Raw genomic sequence first — 20,463 nt, forward strand, 5'->3', positions numbered from 1 at the left:
ATATTACGAGGGGGAAAAAAAAAAACCAAACCCCAAACCTTAATTTCTATTTTTAATGCCCCTTATTCCAAAACTTATATTCAAATTTTGTTGGTCTGACTCACATTATACTTAAAGTGGGACCACTACACAGATATAAGAAGTATCAAACTCAGAAAGAGGAATTCTGAATTTGTTTGGGACCTATATCTGGGCCGACTTTGAAATCCGTTGAAACGAAGGCAAAGACTTCATTTTGTTGGAAACTTCTGTGGTCCCTGATGAAATGGTCAGCTTAGAAAGATTTTGCTGTGAAATTCAACCTGCTGCACTCCAAGGAACGTAACCTGCTTCTTGTCACTTAGGTGAGGCATAAAACATGCTTTCTACAAGGAAACAATTGCAGATGGTGCCCTGGCCCGGAAAAGTTGCGCCCTCGTCAGAGATGAGCCCGGACACAAGTGGGGGTTGGCCAAAGGTCTGCACGAGCCCCCACGCACCGTTTTCATCCCACATCCACCCAGCTATACGCGATGGCCCATCAGCCTCTGCGGCGCCCGTCTGGGGTTTACTAACGGGGATCAAAGATCTGGGCAGGAAAAAGTGCAAGCTGAACAGCGGAGAATGAAGGTGATGTTAATGAGAGACTAGATACCGGCTTAATTGAGTTACCCAAGGTGAAACACGATCAGATTCTTCACTCTCACTGAAGAAGCATATTTTGAAGTGAGAGGCTCAAAGGAGAAGAGGTAGGTGGTGTATGAAAGCTGGAGCTCAAATGGTGCTGTAAAATATCCAGCCCTAACTGTCATGGCCTAACCCCAAACATTATTAGTAACACAATACCGACAGGCTGGGTTTATTTGCCTTCCAAGTCGTCGGAGTGTGCTGAGTTCACAGTCAAACCCTTTCTTTCATGGAGAGCTACAAAGCAATGCCCTCCCTCTATTCCTACATGAGAGACACTCTCTGAGAATACCTTGGCTTCAGCAACCCAGGCCCCAAAAAGTTTCTTGATAAGACTCACAAGTCCGAATGGAGAAGATGCAAAAGTTAATATTAGAAAAAAAGACAAAAGTCACGACCAGACAAATGACTAAACTTGAGCAGCTGGAGAACGGGTAGCAAGAGAAAGATAAGGAAGAAGGAGATAAGCCAAGTTGAACCATCATCAAAGTAAGAATAAGAGGAGGCAATCATACCCTCTTCTGGTATGGTGATGAGTGAATACGAAAAAGAAGAAATCTGAACACTGGTGTAAAATAAATGTTCAGCTGAAGGCTAAAAGGCGATTGCCAAGGAGTCCTCAGAGTCGGAGTTCATACACAGGCATCTTTGCAACGGTGCTTGGATGAACTGCATCCGTATCCTTCTAAGGGTGGCAGAAGTCATCGCAGGAGAAGAAAAGAGGAGAATAACTGGAAAAAGCCATTCCCGTGGGATTTTGGGAGCACCCAAGGTACACGGTACTCCTGAGGTTAGCAGCTCCCGACACGCTTCCCTCGTAAGCAGCCGCGTTTCATTCTGCCACCTCCTCCAAGGACAGCTGGAGACCGCGCAGCCGGGGCAGAGCACCAGAGTCTCCGCACGGCGCAGGGGAGCGCAGACGTGAGCGTGTCCGGGAGCGCCGGGCAGAGCAGCTCCGCACCCAGAGCCGGCCGCCCCATCCCGCACCTGCCCTGAGCCTGCCTGGGCAGCCAGCAAGCGCGGGGACCACTGGTGAGGAGCCATGGGGGCAGGCAAGAGGGGTGGCTTGTGTGAAACAGGGGAAGATGAGGAAGGCTTTGAAGCAGAGGGAAGCTCAGTGTTTGGGGTTTTTAGTCGGCTTTGGGGGCAGGACGTAGCAAAATCAAGATATCAGTTTTGAGCGCCGGTCTCTTGGCAAGCACACAGACATCTCACCCCGAACGTTTGCGCAGGAGGGGCTATTAACGTTGCAGAGGGCATCGCCACCGCTCCGCTCGCCTTCTGCTTTAAGGCGAGAGCGCCAATCCAAGGGTGGGACCGCTGGCAAATCAACAGCAAAGGAAAAAAGAGTTCTCGTGAAATGCACTGGCTAGACTTACAATAACCATAGCTGTCTGCAGTATTACATTTTTATACTTTTTGGCTTACATGAATCTCCATTAATCTGTAATTTTAATAAAAATGCATTTTCATTTCAGAACAGGTAAGAGCGCTTGCTATAATTCTCATTCTCAATGTGGTATAGTTGTTATTCCACCTACATTATTTACCTGTGTATAAGTATCAGACTAACTCAAATACATTGGAGTTTCGTTTCTGTTCTACAGGGAGCTAACACTTAACATGATTTTTTTATATATATATATATTTTATATATATGTGTGAACACTTCTTTGTCAGGTAGAAGCTTTTAGTCATTCTGACATGAGGCTTTCATACAGCAAAAATATTACTAATACTATTTTGCCTCTAAAATGCATTTGTTATCAATATGCACTTAAACTAGTGATCAAGAGTTGGTGGGAGAGACACCTGCTCTGCATTTCTTATCTTTTTAATACCTTAGGGATACATCACTTAATAATTTAGTGCTAAACCATTTAGCATTTTAGCCCATCATCTCTTATATTACACATAGGATTTCAGTAATGTCTGATAAAATTATGTGTTAGCTGCCTTATGTGTGTGTAAAACTTAATAAGTCTTCTTCCCCCCCTCAAGTTTAATAACTGATTTCTTACATTTATGGATGTGAAATTTTATTGCTCATGGATATAGTTTGAACCTAAATCTTCATATCTTATAAATTGATTTTTAGTTTCCTTTTTGACCTTATGAATTTCAATCAGACATTGACCTCTTGTTGCTCATGAATCTGACTGATTTAATGTCATATAACAATAATACTGTGGAAAAGCATTATCATAAGAGCCCACAGGGTTTGCTGAAACCCATAACTAGATTTTGGAGGCCTCTAGCAATAATAATTCTTGACCCAAGACTATTCTCTAATGCCTTCATCCTTTACTGTTCTGGACCGGCCAATCCTTGTTTTAGTACATTCGAGGCAAGTGGTGGAGACTCCCAGGAGGTTACGAGCTAAAACTGTATGGAGAAGATAATGCTGAATATGCTCCAGTAACATGAAGCTTATAAAAGACCAATTCTGTCTGGGATTTGTCACATTTTGAAGTGAGAGGGAAAGACTATTTGAAAGGACTCTTTTGTGTCAAAAATTAGTATTTACTCAGTGTTTAAGATTTTCAAAAAATAAAAATTTAATACTAATTGTCTTTACTGGAATGTATTGTTATTCTTCAGTCTATCATTATGGCTGCAGCCTAAATAGAGGACTTGAATGATTACTGCTTTGTTTGCTTGGCTGTGCTAATTTAATTTAATTTAATTTAATTGCTTATATGCTTTGGTTTACTGAATAACTGGGTGTTGATGTTCATTATTCCTTATTAAGAAAGAATCTTAAAGTGAAAACAAAAGTGTGAAGGACATGGGACTGTGGCATTAATTTATGAATGCCACATCTGACTGACTTTGGGCGTGAATGTTGACTGTATGACTATACTTACCGTGCGTGCAAATATATATGTATACGGGAGTTTTATTTATTACCTGATTGCTAGGAAATAAGCGGGGAGTCCACACCAAAAAATTCAGATAAAACTATTTCTGGTAAACAGGGCAGGGGGTTAAGAAACAGCGCGTGAGCTATGAGCTGTGAAATATTCCTTCCAGACTCCAGCCAAAATTATACAGGTGTTCCAGCATGACAGGGGGCGAGCAGATCAAAAGGGCTATAATCTGTTAAAAACTCCTTCTGTTCCGAGGCGATGGTCAGTTTATCAGGGATTTATTTATGAGGAGCAAACTGACACAGTCACTGCCTCGGAGGGCTAAAGGATAATAGGTCCTAGGGATCCGGCATTATGTAAAACTTAGGTAAAGAGAGAGAGAGAGCACTTACATTAACCCTTTCCGCTGATGCTTCGTTATGTCCTTGCTTTTAATAGTAAAGGTGCCACAAAGAAAGGTAGAACTTGCAGTCTAACATGGGCATCTGCGTTGCTCATCGTTTCGATCGTGGACTTGGATCCAGGACGCGTGTGGCCTGTGAAAGCTGGAATCATCCGGTCACTTCACGGTGATCCGTGAAGCAAATCTCAGACCATAGCTCCTGCAGGACGTGTGCTGGCCCGCTCACACCTGTGTCCTTTTACGTGACATCACGTGCAAACACGCACGCACAGAGGTGCTCTTGCATTACGTCCAGCAACCATCATTTCATGTTGGAAGACAAGAGAAACGGAAGACGGTCCTGTACTTCTCGTTAAGGAGATCATGTCCTTGATGCTTTGTATTTAAAAATTAATTAAAAGTGAAGACCTCTTCATGGCAGTCCAAAAACACGCTGGCACAGAGCCACGTCCATTCGCCTTTCTCTAGCCAATTATTCTGTGCGTGCTGGTGGCCCTGGACACGACTGGCACGTCTTGGCAGGGGCACAGAACGACCATCAGGCCGAGGTCAGCGCAGACATACAGGTTAAAACCGGCATTCCCGCACTGCAACCGCAGTTGCTCAGGGCTTTCTCCAGACATCGTTTTTCTTGTGCGATGGCGAGTTTAAGACGAGAGCTTGCATTAGCTGTGAAGAAAGGGTGCCAAGCGCTGCTTAAGGACCAAAAGCTACACTAGATGTAATCCGGCAGTGAAATCGGATTTCGCATGCTCTGTTTTTGTAACAGCACAACGCTGCTTCCTGATGCACCAGGTAGTGAGCTTTTAAAGTGAGAAGTTTGTGTCTGGTGTATTAATGTTCAAGGCTTTCCAATTTAAACATAGAATACAATAGGTGAGTAGTCCAAAATACAAATATATGAGCGGAGCTGTATGGTATTACCACTCTATTTATGATGCCAAAGAGTCAAAACGGTGCCAGGCCGTTCTCTTCTCTTATAAACTATTTATTTATTTATTGACACGTAAAGTTAACAATTTTCTGTGTTTACTCCAGCTTGTGTTATATCTGATATGAATGAGACTCTTTGGACCTTGTATTTTTATCTAATTTTCTCCATGTTGGCAATAATGTTGCTGTTTCAATAACGGATCTTATTCACCTGCTGCTACAAACACTTGTCATGTTGAATTACGTACCCTGCGCAGATATTGTTGCAATTAGCAATTACAAAATATCACAACAGAAGCGTACAAAGATTTAGAATCCAAATTTCTGTAATCATGTCCTAATTTGCTTAAGCACGTGCCAACGAGTTCTGTTCATTTGTACGTAGTGTTTATTGATCTGCGTGTGCAGATGTAATAATTGCGCAGGTAAATTTGGAGCCATGTGATATGAGCATAATCCAAATTTCCAGGAACATCCTCATGCCCCGTGTTTCTGATCGACAGGTCGACTGCCATCCAGCCGGTCAGAGACGCGGGGCCCGCGGGCTGGGTGGAATTAAATCCATCTGAATTCAGTGCATGTCCTGTCTCGGTTAGAAGAAGATTACTGATGATACTTTTCTGAAGCTGCTGAGTTCATGAATCATTTCCCTTCCGCAACCAAGTATCTCCAAGGTAAGATTCAACCAATTTTTGGGGTACGAATTTACTTCCCTCCTCTCACCACACCTCCACCAGCATTTCCAGGTGTGACAGATGTCCCCCATCACACGGCAAGAAAGCATCTGTGACACCATGTAATTGTCTTCAGGACGTAGCCAGAACAAATTAAATTTGAATTTAATCCAGCGCAGGGATAGATGGTTTCCAGGGAGGCCTCCGGGACCCACTGGCGCGTGTAGCTTCTCCGTCGGTGTAGCTGCATGTGGGTCACACACGGCAGCATCCGAGCATCCCGCTTCGTTAGTGGGAAGCGGAGAGCTGTGCAGATGGGAGGCTCTGTGGGAAGTGCTGCTCGGAGCCAGGCAGGGCAGGGGCTTGAGGAAACCCGTGTGTTTGAACGGGGCGCCAAATTGTAAGGATTTTTTTTTTTTTTCCCTTAGTATATGTAGCACACATAGAAATTACCCACAGTGGCATAGCTTTCTTTAAGAAATAAAAAAAGAAAATAAAGGGAGAAGAAAAAAAAAAAGAAAAGAGAAAAAAAATAATATAGACTGGGGAGAAAGACCGGAAACACTTACTGCTGCTGTTCCCATCCAGTTTCTTGATACAATACTAAACCGTCGGTTACTGGGGATCAACAGCTATTTCTTCTTTTTTGGCTCTCCAGCAACTCGAATCTATTTTGATTTCTTGGTGTCCTTTCTAGTTATGCTGTATTACTCATAACTGCAGCGCAGTGGTAGCTGCCAATACAAATTTAGTCTTTTCTGTTTATTCTGTGCTGTCCTGTCAAAGCAGATAAGTCTGCTTTGCATTAGAGCTCAAAAATTTAATTGTGGGAAAATGATGAGTCACTCCAGCTAAGGTAAACCAATGTCTGTGTCAGGGGACGTTCTTTTGATGTACAAAGCAACGAAACGACATTAGGGCCATGAGCCAAAATCACTAACTCTCACATAGAGGTGTCATTTACATTTCCCTGGGACAACGAGCCTTTTTGAACCAGAGAGAAGATTGATTTGGGGTCAAGCTGGAAAAAAAAAGAGAATAAAACAGGAAAAGGAAATCTTCCAGACTTTATTAGCAATTCAAGCCACCTAACTGTGAACATCTAATGAAATTCTCTCAAGAGAGAGATAGCGTCAGGATAGTCAGAATATTTTCCTTTCTTATCCCTCCGAGGCGTGGAGATTGGCAACGCGATGATGGCAGTGACCATCCCTAGGAACCAGAAACGCAGCCAAGCTGGGAGGAGCAGAGTCAGCCCACCGTTCTGACCAGGTTTGTTAGAATTGCTCTGCAACCATCTCTGAAGGCCTTTTACTTCTCTTTTCCAGGATGGAGGTGTGGCAACCTATAGCTGATGCTACATATCTTCTGGCATCATTCTCCACTGCAGAGCTGCATCTCTGAAATCCAATTCATTTCAAGGAATGGACTGATACCTTAGGAATCGGAGAACTCGGCCTTCTGCAGGTCTGGTGGTGCTGTCTATAGGAAGGGCGGCTCAAAAACCCCAGCCCAGCTGTCCTCTGGTGCTACCTCAGGCATGCTGTGAATCTTTCCCAGGCTGAATGTTAGAATCATAGAATCATAGAATGGTTTGGGTTGGAAGGGACCTTAAATATCATCTAGTTCCTACCCCCTGCCATGGGCAGGGACCCCCTCCACTAGCCCAGGTTGCCCAAAGCCTCATCCAACCTGGCCTTGAACACTTCCAGGGACGGGGCCTCCACAACCTCTCTGGGCACCCTGTGCCAGTACCTCACCAATGTTGCCACCGTCGGTCCTATCCTGACTACTGCATCGAGTTTGTCGTGAGGGCCTGTACAAATATGTGTACCTGAGCTTCATTCCTCTTCCTCTGCATTCTCGTCTGTTCGAGCAGGCCTTTTCAAGGACAACTGTAGCAAGTCACACGAAGACTAAACTAAGGGTCTGCAGGATTTCCTTGTGATATGACAAATTTTCAGCAGAACAAATAGCAGAAATTGAGTAGAAATGCTTAAGGAAATCCCATGAAGGATTGATAGAAATGAATCAAAAAACCTCTTTTTTTTAGCATAATTTGGGCAAAGCATAATAGAGTCCACAGTTTACAAGTGAGAAGCAATAAGTGAGAAGTGTACAACTAGTAAAACAGCTCTCAATTAATTTACATTCTCTGCTACATCTTTATGGTGAAACTCAGCTGTGTGTTAATGGTCCTCAGAAGAATCTAGACAACACTGATGCTCTACTTATACTTCTTATTAAGGGTAAAATTCGCCCTATTGAAGAGGACAAGCTTAAGATCTATGCACCCACTTAGAACCACTTATCCCAATTTTCACTTAACAAGGGCGTAAGTAGTGTATACGTCTGGATTGTCCTTCTGCACTAAAGTGAATTTTCTCCCTAGTAAATTAGATTGGTCTGATGTGTGCTTAAAAGGAAGAAAATCTTTGCTTTCATTAGGGGTTGTTCTGGGAAATTGCTGCTTGACCTGTAACTTAAAAATTTTCAGTTCTTCAAAACTGCTTTGACATGCAGACATGGTATATTGACATGATTTACCATTTGATCAAACAGCAAAGTTGAAGTAATGGAGCCCATCAATCATGAAGGGGAATAAAGTTTTTGAGGGAGCTGCTTGTTCCTTTGCTATTCAGATCCTTCCTGCGGATGGATTTTTTAATATACATTTATTTTGATGTTTGAGTAAAATTGGTATAGAGTGGGTTGAGTAGCATCATAAGACTGTAAGCGTATCCCTCGGCAGAAAACACAGAACGGTGGAATGTAGTTATATGTTTAACTTACATGTAAGCGAGATAAACATAAACAGGATAATTTTGCAAGCCAAGAAGTCAGGACAAAGTTTAATTAAATGGAAGGTCTTGTGTGCGTGCAGACCTACGCCTATTTCTCTGCGCTCAGTTTGTTGCTGATGAGAGGTTAGACCCACCTGCGTGTGCATCTCTCTTGTTGCACGCACAAGTCCCGCGATCGTACAACTCCGTACTCACCCGCTCCCAGATGCAACTGTACAGAGCCCTCTAGCTTTTGGCTTTCAAATAGGCAGCTAGTTGTACACAGACACATCAGGGCACGCAGAATACCTTCCTGTGGCCTCAAACGCGTGTTTTTATTTGCAGGAACACAGGCTCTGCAAGATATTCCAGTCACAGTTAATGAAGTCCTTAATGAACTGATGGGCCTGTTTCTTATCTCACTTATGCCAGATTTAAACCTATGTAACTCCATTAACTTGTTGAGTTGATCCTAATTTTACATAAGTGTAAAAAAGATGAGAACCAGACATTTTACGTTCTCATTATCTAAGAGAATACAAAGTATGAAGTTCTTAAAAACCTTTTTTCTGTTTTCTATCAGTTACAAAGGGACTTAAGCGCTCCCCCACCTTTGACCCTGCCCACTTTCCCTACATACCAATTTCTGCAGCTGCTTACTCTGTTTTCCAGCAGTTAGGCTGATCATGCAAGTTTTGATCTCACTGCGGGTTTGTAACTCCTGAAATGAGTTTTGTAAACTTTGTTCCTAGTGAGCACATTCCTTCTCACATGAATCAAACCTATGCATTCCTCCGCCCTTCCCACAGCGCTCTCTTCTAACAGCTCAGCCCTCTCCATACCATCCCTACCTTTTCTCTGATGTAAAGAAATTACCAGTATGGAAACCAGTCATAGGAAATGAGTGCAACGTTGTGGAACTGAAGGCAAAATCTTTTTCCCACTTAGAGTTTAACTTTGGTAATGGTTAACCCAGGCCTCTTGTTTTCGGCCGCTTATGCTGAACTTTCTCTGTCTCCAGGAGTTTACCTTCCATGTGAACTCTGAATGGAAAGATCAGTTTTACCCCAAGGAGACATACTCTGTGTACACAGAGAAAATTATTTCAGATGTTTTGTTTAACTTTTGTTGTGTTTTGATATTGCCCTGACATGACTTACAATATAGTAACGGAGCGTACGCTTCTGTCTCCATAGCCGAGTTCAAATGCCAGCGTGAACCTGATCTTCAAGAAATTCAAGGCAACGATTCTTGTGAGGAGCTCACGGATCGGGCACTTGTCCCAGCTCACTCTAACCACGTACACGACTGAATGACAGAAGTGGCCAGCAATACAACAGGAGCCCCAGCGAGACATCTGAAATCCTGAAAGCGTGAATCTGAGCTGACCTACACCGTGTTAGCACTGGAGCAATGCCTCTGACTTTGATGGAGTCACTCATAATTTACAGCTATGTAAGATCAAATATATAGCACAGAGTACAGAAATGTTAACATGGATAGTCTCAGCCGGAGAAGGGATGCTTATTCTAATGGTACCTCCTGTCAGTCAAGTCATAGACTAGATGTCACTTATGAGGACAATGGGTCACCCTTTTTCCTCTATTCTGAATATGATTAAAAATATAAAAATGAGAGTTAGAATGGAAAAAATTAACTATTGGGAAAACAAATAAGAGGACTGGAAAGAGAAATTGGAAAGGAGAATGAAAGGCAAGTGCCCTAAACAGCCCCAAACCAATTACCTCGGGCTGAGCAGAGGGTGAGGTGGTTGTCTGAGCGGCTTGAAATGAACCGCGTTACTCAGCTGCGTTACAGTAGTCATTTCCTATTTCATTCTCCCAAGGCTTATGCAAGACTCCTCCAGAAAGTGCCAAGTTTCTGCCAAGGGAGGCAGCGAGAGCTCCAGGATCCCTCCGCAGCCAACGCCAACGTGGGGTGAGGGCAATCCCCCTCCAGGAGTCACATCTGCTGAAATCAGACCAAGAGAGCGAGAACACAGCAATGGCCATCTAGCAAAGTCATGTCAGATGTGACTAAATAAACGCAGGGTTCAGACCACATCTTTCAGTGACTGAGCTGAAAGAAAAATGAATAAAATTCAGGAGGTGAAATGCTGAATAGGTGATTATTTCCCTTTGTGTAGCCCTGCAATATGCCTGACCCTTTACATTTCTTAGAGCAGTAACCAAAGGTTAAAATCAAGGCTAATATCCTTTTTGTGCTAGCTCATGCATAAAAACAAATGACTTTTTTTTTTTACTTTTTTTTTTGGAAAAGAAAAGAGGACCCAGGTCCACTGTTGCTAAGGTAGAAGACTTTTCCATGCCTAACTGCAGGCCTAGTCTTAGAGGTGCTGAAAGCTCACGTCAGTTTAAAGATACATGAATTCTGCTCTCCGTCATAACCTTATGATGCCAAAAAGACCTGCATCTTCAAGTGACTGCTGACGTGGTGGGTTTCAGTTCCCAACTCCAAAGTGAGATGCCTCTAAGGACCCAGAATTCAGAGATGTGCTCGGAGCCCTGCCATTGCCCCTGAAATCAGCGGGCACTTACTGTAAGCACCGCTGAAATACAGTCCTGGTCCCTCATCCTGGAATTTTTTAAAAGTGAAGATACCTGAAAGTTACAGGACACTTCAGAAAAGGTAAGCTGGAGATGACAGGGCTTTTTAAAGCACAGCAATACCTAAGTATGACAAATACTATAGAAGCGCTAATGCTGTTTGGCAATTTCCTGGAAGGTCTGTGGAGTGGAAATTCAGTTCATTAACTGATGCTGATACCTCCAGAAGTCATTTCAAATTGTTTTCCTGAAATAAGACTTGAACCCAGATGGCAGAGGTGAACCTGCTTCGCTAGCCTCCACCAAGAGATGTTATAGGTTCAGAAACAATATTTATATTCCCAAATCTCAATCTCTCTCTCTTTTTTAAGCTTATTAAAATTAAAAGCATGACCTGCCACATCACATTACATCAAAACATGATGTAAGTTCTTAATTTAAAAAAAAAGTTTTAATTTATGATGTTGTATTATGCCACAAAAAGCTTTTGTGTTCCCCAGAGAAACTATAAATTTTTTACAGCGACTGTTTATCCAGTATCTTTGGCAGACTGAAACAGTGAGCGTTGGCAAAAAGCAGATATTTAACAGCTACTGACGAACAGCTTATGAATCACCAGGCTTGGATCCTGGCACACGTCTCCCTGTAGGTACCTCACTGAAATCACCATCTTCCCTTCGCCTCCTCCTAACTGCAGTAACATTGAGTAACTGACTGATCCTGAACCACTAAACTTGATCTACCTTATCCTTTCAAGCCTTTATATTTTTGGAGAAAAGCACTCTTGCTGTAAAAGTGCCGCTGCAATAAGATTCCAGGAGTGGTGTCCAATATGGGTTTCCCACTGATTCTGAACAGCCCAGGAAAATACTTTTCGTTACAACCACGTTTGGCATTTATAGGTTTTTCATTTGCAGATATAAAAGGGCTTTGCACAACAGCTTTACCTATACAGTTATATAGGTGGGGAAACTGAGGCATGAGCCATAGAAGATGTCATCGGCAGAGCCAAGGCTAAGCTGGTGCAGGTCTGCTCTGCTGCTCCATGTATCTTCCAGATGATGAATTCACAACGTTTGGCTTATTGTTTTACATGGCTCGGCGAGGCAAGCTGGGCTACCCTAGGACACGAAGGGCTGTGTGTTTGTCGGCCTGGGTCTCTCACAGTCTGCTTACTTGTCTGGTGGGTTTTTTTGGGACTGCTCTGGCTGAAGCGAAGGAAGTTCAATGGAACTTGAGAACAAGGACTACTTGTCCGAACAAGGGTTTTCAAGCCCTTGGTTTCTAAACAATTGCTTTATAGGGTGGACTGCGTACCATAAATCAGTAGCATAGGAGTATGGTCATATTGGCTTAACTGTCTTACTAAGACTGGACTTATTTCTCACACAACTGATAAAAGTCATAATGCTGTCAGTCCCTGGTATACTAGCTGTACTCAACTTTTACTGCTTCCTAGCTCCATGATCCATAGTGCACATATGGGGTATAAAGCCTTCTTAAAATCATAGCCCCTTAACTAAAAGCTTTTTCTGGGAGACAGTGTGGTTTGAATTATATTGAGGACCCCAAACAGCAATTGCTCTTGGGCCACTGCCTTTGAAATAGATCTATTTTAGGTGGATATTCCTCTTTCGAAGGGGTACTTCTAACCCTATTTATGAGCCTCACTGCTCGTACCGAATAACCTAACGGGGCACTGAAAGCTCCCTGACTACTTCTGATGTAAACGCACAACGATGATCTTCATCACGTGCAATGTGTTGGGTGAAAAGGGGACAGGGGTTTTTTCACCGTTGTGTAGCTGTCGCCTTGGGTGCCCTAGTGAGAACAAACTACAAGGCTGTGACCCATTTTCCATGAAAAATCCTAGAAGAGCGTCTATTCCATCTCAGCGTTGACTAGGGGAAGGTTCTAATTTCAAAACCTGTCCATGAGTCAGGAAACCATTCCCGACATCATTTCTAGTATCAAGCACCTTTTCCATTAGTGACTTTTCTCCCAGGGACAGATCAGCAAATTAATCTGGAGTGGTTTTACGTGAGATCAGATCTTCAGTATGGTTCCACAAGTGGTGTGCAAACAACTGCACCAGCAAAACCATCAGAGCACTGAGTCTGAAATGAGCTGGGGGCTGCTTAAAATACGGTTGTCAACCCACACCTAAAACGTGCTTGCCACACCACAGCCTAAGAGAGGACACTTGGCCAGTGAAAGGAAAGGAAAGAGGTCTCAGGTGAAAATGCTGGATAAAGCTGAGCTAAAAACCTCCAAATTCTCTTGCAAATATGGAAGGAATTCTCTTGAATGAATCTCCTCTAGACTTGACATAGGAGGTTTCAAGTTTTATGGCATCTTACATTATTGTTTAAATTTGTTTCAGGCAAGAAACATACTTTTTAAGGTCAGGAATACACATTTGTTAGATGCTAAGACACCTGAAAAGCAAGAATACAGATTGTAGGATGAATATTTTACGGAGTAATTATTTAAATATATTCAAGTATGAACATCTTTAGATCCTAAATTTAGTATTCCTTAAAAACATAACCTTACAATAAAATCTAGCCCACTCTCACATTGTTCATAACATTCCAATTTTGTGTTTGAACTAGTTGTTTTGAAAAGTTGTGGCTTGGTTGCTTATTTAAAGTGCCCCACTGATATTTTTGCCCCAGACTTTAATTTTTGGCATAACACTTGCACATACGTTGATGATGATATACGTCTAAAGTTCTCAAAACATGAGAGCATGCTGCGGCTGGTGTGTGAACCACTCCGATGTGATGGGCAGAGCCAGCTCCCTGTTTCCTGTACGGAGCCCTTGCCTAAGCTGTGGGTCAAGTGCCTGCCTGGGGCACACAGTGGCAATCCGGTGACTGCAAGGTTCTTTAGGACAAGAGTAAATGGCCTCAGGTTGTGCCAGGGGAGGTTTAGATTGGATATTAGGAAAAATTTCTTCACCAAAAGGGTTGTCAAACACTGGAACAGGCTGCCCAGGGAAGTGGTAGAGTCACCATCCCTGGAGGTACTGAAAAGACGCATAGATGTGGTGCTCAGGGACGTGGTTTAGCGGTGGACTTGGCAGTGCTGGGTTAACGGTTGGACTTGATGATCTTACAGGTCTTTCCCAACCAAAACGATTCTATGATTCGGCAGCTCTGCTCAGGAGCAGTCTGCACATTGAGCGTTCGGGGAGCAGAGGCAACGTGGTCCCTCAAGAGATCTAACTTCAAAGAGATGACAATGAGTCAAGTAGCCAGGTAAGCACTTAAGATGTAAGTAATTGAGAGGTCTGGAGATGCTGCTGGAAGGAGGGAGTTTGTATTAAAATACAGTAAAGGTGAGAAAGGAAGGGATGGACACATGCCTTTGTCTCTACACGTGCCTTGGAAATTAAACAATTACCAAGCAGTAGCAGTTGCTATTGCAAACTCCTGAGCAAACTGAATTTGGGGAGCCTCACTGCTGTAACAGAGGTAAGAAATCCATAGGCTCCCCTGAATTACTGGATTGTAAATCACATTTTCAGTTAGGTTCTCCAAATCTGTACACCACGGTGAACTCAAATTTTAGGGTTCAACTATTTTGTTTAGGCACTGTAAACAACTGGATCTCAGAGTTTAATGCCTGATTATATCTCTCGTACCTCTGAGCTTTATGTCTCATTATAAGGACAAAACAGGCACCTGCGGAAACGTGAGCCTGCCTGCATCTGGCTGAAAACAACACGGCTCAAATTTAACCACACCTGCCCTATTTAAAACCAGTGGTAAATGGTTATTACATTGAAATAGAGATAGCCTCTATTATGTTATGTAAAGATATCATAGAATGACACAAAGATCATTTGTTATTCATGGTATCGCCAAGCTTCAGTTTCAGGTTTAAGTCAGGGCACATTATTATCAAGTATTGGCCATGATATAATTGCTGATCACCTTCTCTGGCCACCTGTCTCCTGCATGGTCTGTGGTGTGACCTGACTGAACCCCAGCTTGCTCGACTGTACCCGAGATTCGTACTCGGGATCTTCTGCTCTGCTAACCCAGTGGGATTAAGTACCATGAAAGCAAGAACTGAACTTCCTCTATACGCGTCACACACACTTCTTACTCTATATAGTGGCCAGCTGGACACAAGCAGATGCAGCAGAACGCTTTAGTCTGCCACGTGACTGTTGTCTTGGAAGAACTTTACAAAATACTTCCAGAGCCTTCCCATGTTTAAAATGCAATACCATGAAATCATCGCAATCGAGACGGCAAGGAACGGGCGAGCCTAAAGAATAGGTCTGTCGGAACGGGTGCAGAGACGCTGTTCCTGCATTTCGGCTCATCCAGACACAAGGCACGGAAGTTTGTAAGTCATTAGGACAGCGCTGAACACACACACGTGTGGCCAGGGCTGCCGTGAGTGTTCTGACACAGAGCACAATCGTCTCAGGAGTGAGAATCCTCATGCGTGGAGCCCACTACTTCCACCTCCCACCCTCCTGGCTGAGGGTCCGTGTGCTGGGAGGTCGAGGTGCTGCCCGCGGACGGCGAAGCTGCAGCCTGACCCACAGAATTAATATCTTCTGCTTTGTTGCTGGGGCTTCCAAACCTCGTCTATGGACAAGACAAGGAGAAAAGGGCAATGAACTCTTAGGAACAGCACTTGTGTGGGACTCGCTCCACGCTGTTTTCCCAAGTGAAACATGAGGTTTTATAAGGTTTTAAAGGGAATTTAATCTCCTTAGGTGCCCTCGCTGCATCACTTTCAAGTAGGGTGTGCAAGGATGCTGGGCATGGTGCAAGAGAGCTCCAAACCTTTCATACCCTCCGTATTACCTCATGGCTTTCTTCCCAGTAAGCCTACCTCATCTGTGAAAATTCAGCAGGCGTTATGTCCCTCGCAGCAGGCATTACACATCTATTCTTATACTTGCCATTGTCAAACGTAATGTTGGAGCCAGAGAATGATCACATACACTGTATTTGGACCTAGGCGTAGCTCCGTGTCCCCAGGCTTCTGGAAGTCGTAGGTAGGAGCCACGGAAGCAATTTGAGTCTCAGCCCTGCAGGGTGTTACCCAAAGGTTTCCTTTTGGAGCCTTGACTTATTTTTCCAGTTCGTTTCCCTGTTACCATACCCTCTGCTAACCCGAACTGAATCTTCCCTAACAAAAAGGCCCTTCCTCATCAAGATTAAAAGCAGGATACTTTAAGTAATTTAGAATACAAATGTGCAATGAAATATCAGCCTGGGTGATGTTATGAGAAGGAAGAGTGTACAGTACGCTTTATGTGCTTTTAGCTGTTCTACCCTACACTGCAACATGTGCACCCACTCTTGTAACCTTTACTGCTGTGCAAAGATGATCTGTCATTTCTACAATATATATATATTTATACCGAGACAGCTTTGAGTCCTTACTGCCCTCTAGAGAAATTCTGCTAGAAAAGCTCAAACTGACAGAGTCAGCAAAAAATAATTGCAGTCCTAATCTTAACTACACCAGCTGCGTGCAGGGTCGGTGACAAGATCTGCAGAAACAGAAATGCACTTCAAGGACCCTTTTTCTCGAGGCTCTCACTATCACTTGGAGTCGTGGCCAGACTCAAACACACTTACCCCATTCACTGCATAGGAGAGCTCAGCAAAAACCCTGAGTTGCCATTATCTGGGGGTTCATAGCGGAAAAGAAATGAGAAGATTGTTTGTAAGGAAATTACAAGTGCAGAAGCTGCCTTATATTCACTTCGGCATGTGATGCTTAAATTATTTAAACCACACATCTGTAACTACACTCTTTGACTTTGTCATTCTCGCACTTCTGTCTCGTATTAAAGGTACAAGGCTGATGACGGTGGATGAAACCGGCTGTGACTGAGTGCAGGGGCCTGGGCTGGAGCCGCAAGGCTGCACCGGGCTCGAGCTCGTCCTCTGGAGGAGGCTGCGCTCCCGCGCGTGCAAGTGAGCCCTTAGAGCTATCGCTGACCGCTTGCATGATTAATCGCTGCAACGCCAAGAGTATTTTTTGACAGGATGTATTTGTATAATTCTGTAAAATCAAAGTATCAGAAGACGTGGCCAAAAGTACGTGTTTTACAAAGCCGCGGGAGTATTATTTCATGTGGTGGGGCCAACACAGAGAAAACAGCAATTGCAGTGTTAGCAGTGAAAGATAGCACAGTGCAGCTAGGAATACATTCAGCAAACTGAGATCCTATTTTTATACTGACAAAAAAGAGAAAAAAATGTAAAATGTGTGTCTGTGTGCGTATATTTTTTTCCAAAACAGCTGAATCCCACTATCCTGCAGAATCTTACTCATTTCACAGGCTGTCAGTGCAAGTTCCTTTACATAGCTCTGCCTTTTCATGCCTAATGGGCTTTGCCCTGCACCAGACAAAGCCTATTAAACATGGCAGAGAAACAGATGAGAGGAGCGGCTGCTGGCGCAGCGTTGGCTGCCCTCTAACGGCACGCGTGCCCGGAGCACGCACCGGAGCCCCCCGGGGCTCTGCCAGGGTGCCCGCAGGCTGGGGTCCCGCACTGCCCGCTACTCCCTGCAAGAGAAGTGGCCGTGCCCTGAGCAAAAAATGAAAATTTGCTGTCGTGTATCTGGTTTTTCAGACCGCGGCGGCGGCACAGAGGTGGCAAGCGTGGTCCAAAAGCACCGTCAGCGCAGAGGGGAAGACGTACGGTCGATGATGCCGCCGAACTGAAGGGCTGGCGTACTTGGGAGCAAAACTCAGTGTGTGAGTACCAAGCGCTGTGCCTCGCAGCTACCTGTCAACCCAAACCTATAAATACTGAACGGTGTCAGCATTTCATTCCCTTTGATTCTAGGGGGAAGATTCAGAAGGTTTATGGGTTCAGATTGAGTTAAAACTCCTAACTCTGAACGTGTGCCGAGTCAGAATTTTATAACCGCGTATCTGATTCATGTGTGCAAATATCCGAGCACGTAGGAATGAGCTGGGCACTTAAGCTGCAAGTTCACTGAATAATTGTAAGACTCTATATATAGAAGAAAATAACCCTCAAAGCCCGAGAGTGCAAAGTTAGAATTGTCACACAGAGACAAAAAAAAAAAAATAGCAATTATTATTGTTGTTGTTTTGTTACAATAGTAGTAAGGGATTCAGTGCACCCCTCTCTACAGCCAGCTTCTCTTATGTTCTAAATAAATAAGGGCTGAAAAGGAAATTAAGGTTTCAGTAATGAATTATTGTCTCAGCAGCTCAGGAAAAGTGCTTCAAACTGAGCCCAGATCTTTTGAATCTCGGGCTCTTCCCTCGTTCCCTGAACCTCTGATGTCCTTTCATGTTCTGTTACTTATAACATTTTGCTCACCAGATCGTTTAAAATCTCCACTTGAATCAGGGAGTAAAGCAACAGCAGAAATTTTATTCCTTCCAAAAAAATTATTCAAACTTTTCTGGAACTTGAAAAAGGTTCTGCTCAGTTTGAGGCAGAGCTGCAGACAGAGTTTTACTTTATCTGAACCACATCTTAATCCATAAATTTATTTATTGTCATTTCTATTGATTCTTTTCTCCACTGCTCCATTGAGTAATCTGGAGGTCTGCAAAGGATGAATCGAGGCTTTGAGCTCACAGACACTTTTAGTTACTTAGACATTTTCACTTATTTTTCCAGCACGTTTACTTTGAAGTGAAGGTTTGTTTGGTCCCTGAATAGCGACCATCATTCTGATTTTGTTATTGCTGCGTAAAAATGGTTTCTGAAGATCCCACACACGTTTTCCCCGTGCGTTGGTGATCTGTGGGTAAGCATTGACACAGAGATCAAACAAGTGCTAGTTCAGAAAGCAAAACCACCATTCCAAAATGCTGCTATCAATGTAGGAAGCTCAGCTTTACGAAGATATTCTCCAGGGCAACACTCACCTGCACGTGCACGAGTTTTAGTGGTGCCCATGGGAATGGCCCAGCGCTTTCTGGTTCCACTTACGAAGGAAGTCCATGTCTGGGGGAGAAGGAGGACACAATCCTTCTGTGTCTCCATCACTGGAAATGGCAGAATTTGTTCCTCTCTCTCTTTACTGTGTGGAAGGAGAACCTACAACGGATGAATTTTAACAAGCAACCAACATCACGGCGGCATCTCCACTGCTCGCTTCTTCATTGTTGTTGAGTGTCTTACCTACCATTGGTTCTGAGGTTTATTTTGCTTTTGACCAGAAAATCTCCTTGAAACTCAAGAAACCTTCATGACAATCACTTATTCAAAACTGACACATTTCCACACAATAAGTTGGTTTAAACAATCAGCAATTTCCAGTGAAAACCTGTTCAGGCAAAAAAATGCCCAGATAGCTCTATTAATTGACCTAACCCTGCACTGCCAGCAATAACTAAGCACACGGCAGATAAAGCCTGCTCAGCTCATTAAGAGGACAAACTATCCACAGAGGAGCTTTGGTTTGTGACCATTATCAGTCTGAGCGATCCATCCTGTCAACAGTCAACTGTTTGGCTTGCGTGCTTATTTTTAAATACTTCCTCACTTTTTCATTATTGGGTTTTCATCTTCTCTGAAGACCTTTCTAACCCAGGTAACGGGGGAAACGGCAATCTGGTAACTCGTTGGCAAATCAGATCACTTTTCTGTGGCGATTCTCGCTGCTCTTCAGACAGCAGGGTACTCTTCCATTGGTTTCCCAGCATAACTGAATTTCTGATGACTCTCATCCCTGGCCCGTTTCAAACAAATGTTTGCATTTATGTCAGATATGAACTAAATTGGATACTTTGGGGTGGAGTCCAACACTGGCAATTTTTTTTTTCATGACAGTTGTCAGTTGCATTATTCAAAACAGCTTAATACCGTATGACTTCTTGCACAAAAATGTAGCATGCCGATAATATCCATTCCTTTTCTTCTGTATCTTTGTCTTTCTCCATTATTATAATTCTGTCCTCTAGCTTTTTCCTCTGCTGAGCTTTCAGAGACCTTCCTAATCGACATTGGACACAGCGGGGAAACGGGTGGTGCGGGCGTGGGAAAAAGGCTGTGCTGTGATTTGAGGGGCTCTGCAACCGTCTTCACGAGTGACGGCAGCAAATACAGCTCGCTCGCTCCGGGGAAAACTATTTGATTTTAGGTATAAATGTATTTATATTTATGTGCATATGCTTGTACGCGTCAAATACTAATTTCTTTTATTCTAATTTTCTCTCATTTGCATCTGTCCCTGTGCCTCATCATTCTGGGGCAGGGGTGGCTTTGCCTTTGAGGTGGCACAGAGCAACGTCACCCCCGGGAAGGAACGGTGTCTGCCAAAGGCCCGGGTTCCCCTGCGCAGGGCAAGCGGGCTGGGGTGGGGGGGGGCCCCGTCACCCCACGTGCTGGCCAGTCGGTTCTGCCAAGTCCTTGGGCAGACGTTTCCAGCGCAGAGGGGTCGGCCCCCGACGCGGACGGTCCCCAGCGCCCCAAGCGTGCCAGGCTGCGCAGCCATGCCGCGGGTGGTAGAGCCCGCGCGGGCGAGCACGGGGGGGTCAGAGCACACCTGGGCGCACGCCCTGGTCCAGGCGAGGACCCAAGACCGTGATCC

General features: G+C 44.0%; 1 long non-coding RNA gene across 1 annotated transcript; it reads left to right on the top strand.

Annotated features, from left to right (window-relative positions):
- The first annotated feature begins 5,375 nt into the window (after positions 1-5,375).
- On the top strand, positions 5,376-7,013 carry LOC129214358 (uncharacterized). The gene is made up of 2 exons (XR_008579673.1): positions 5,376-5,546; positions 6,875-7,013. It is a non-coding gene; the product is annotated as an uncharacterized LOC129214358 (long non-coding RNA).
- Positions 7,014-20,463: the final 13,450 nt, after the last annotated feature.

Source organism: Grus americana, chromosome 17 (assembly GCF_028858705.1).
Source record: "Grus americana isolate bGruAme1 chromosome 17, bGruAme1.mat, whole genome shotgun sequence".
Classification (NCBI taxonomy): domain Eukaryota; kingdom Metazoa; phylum Chordata; class Aves; order Gruiformes; family Gruidae; genus Grus; species Grus americana.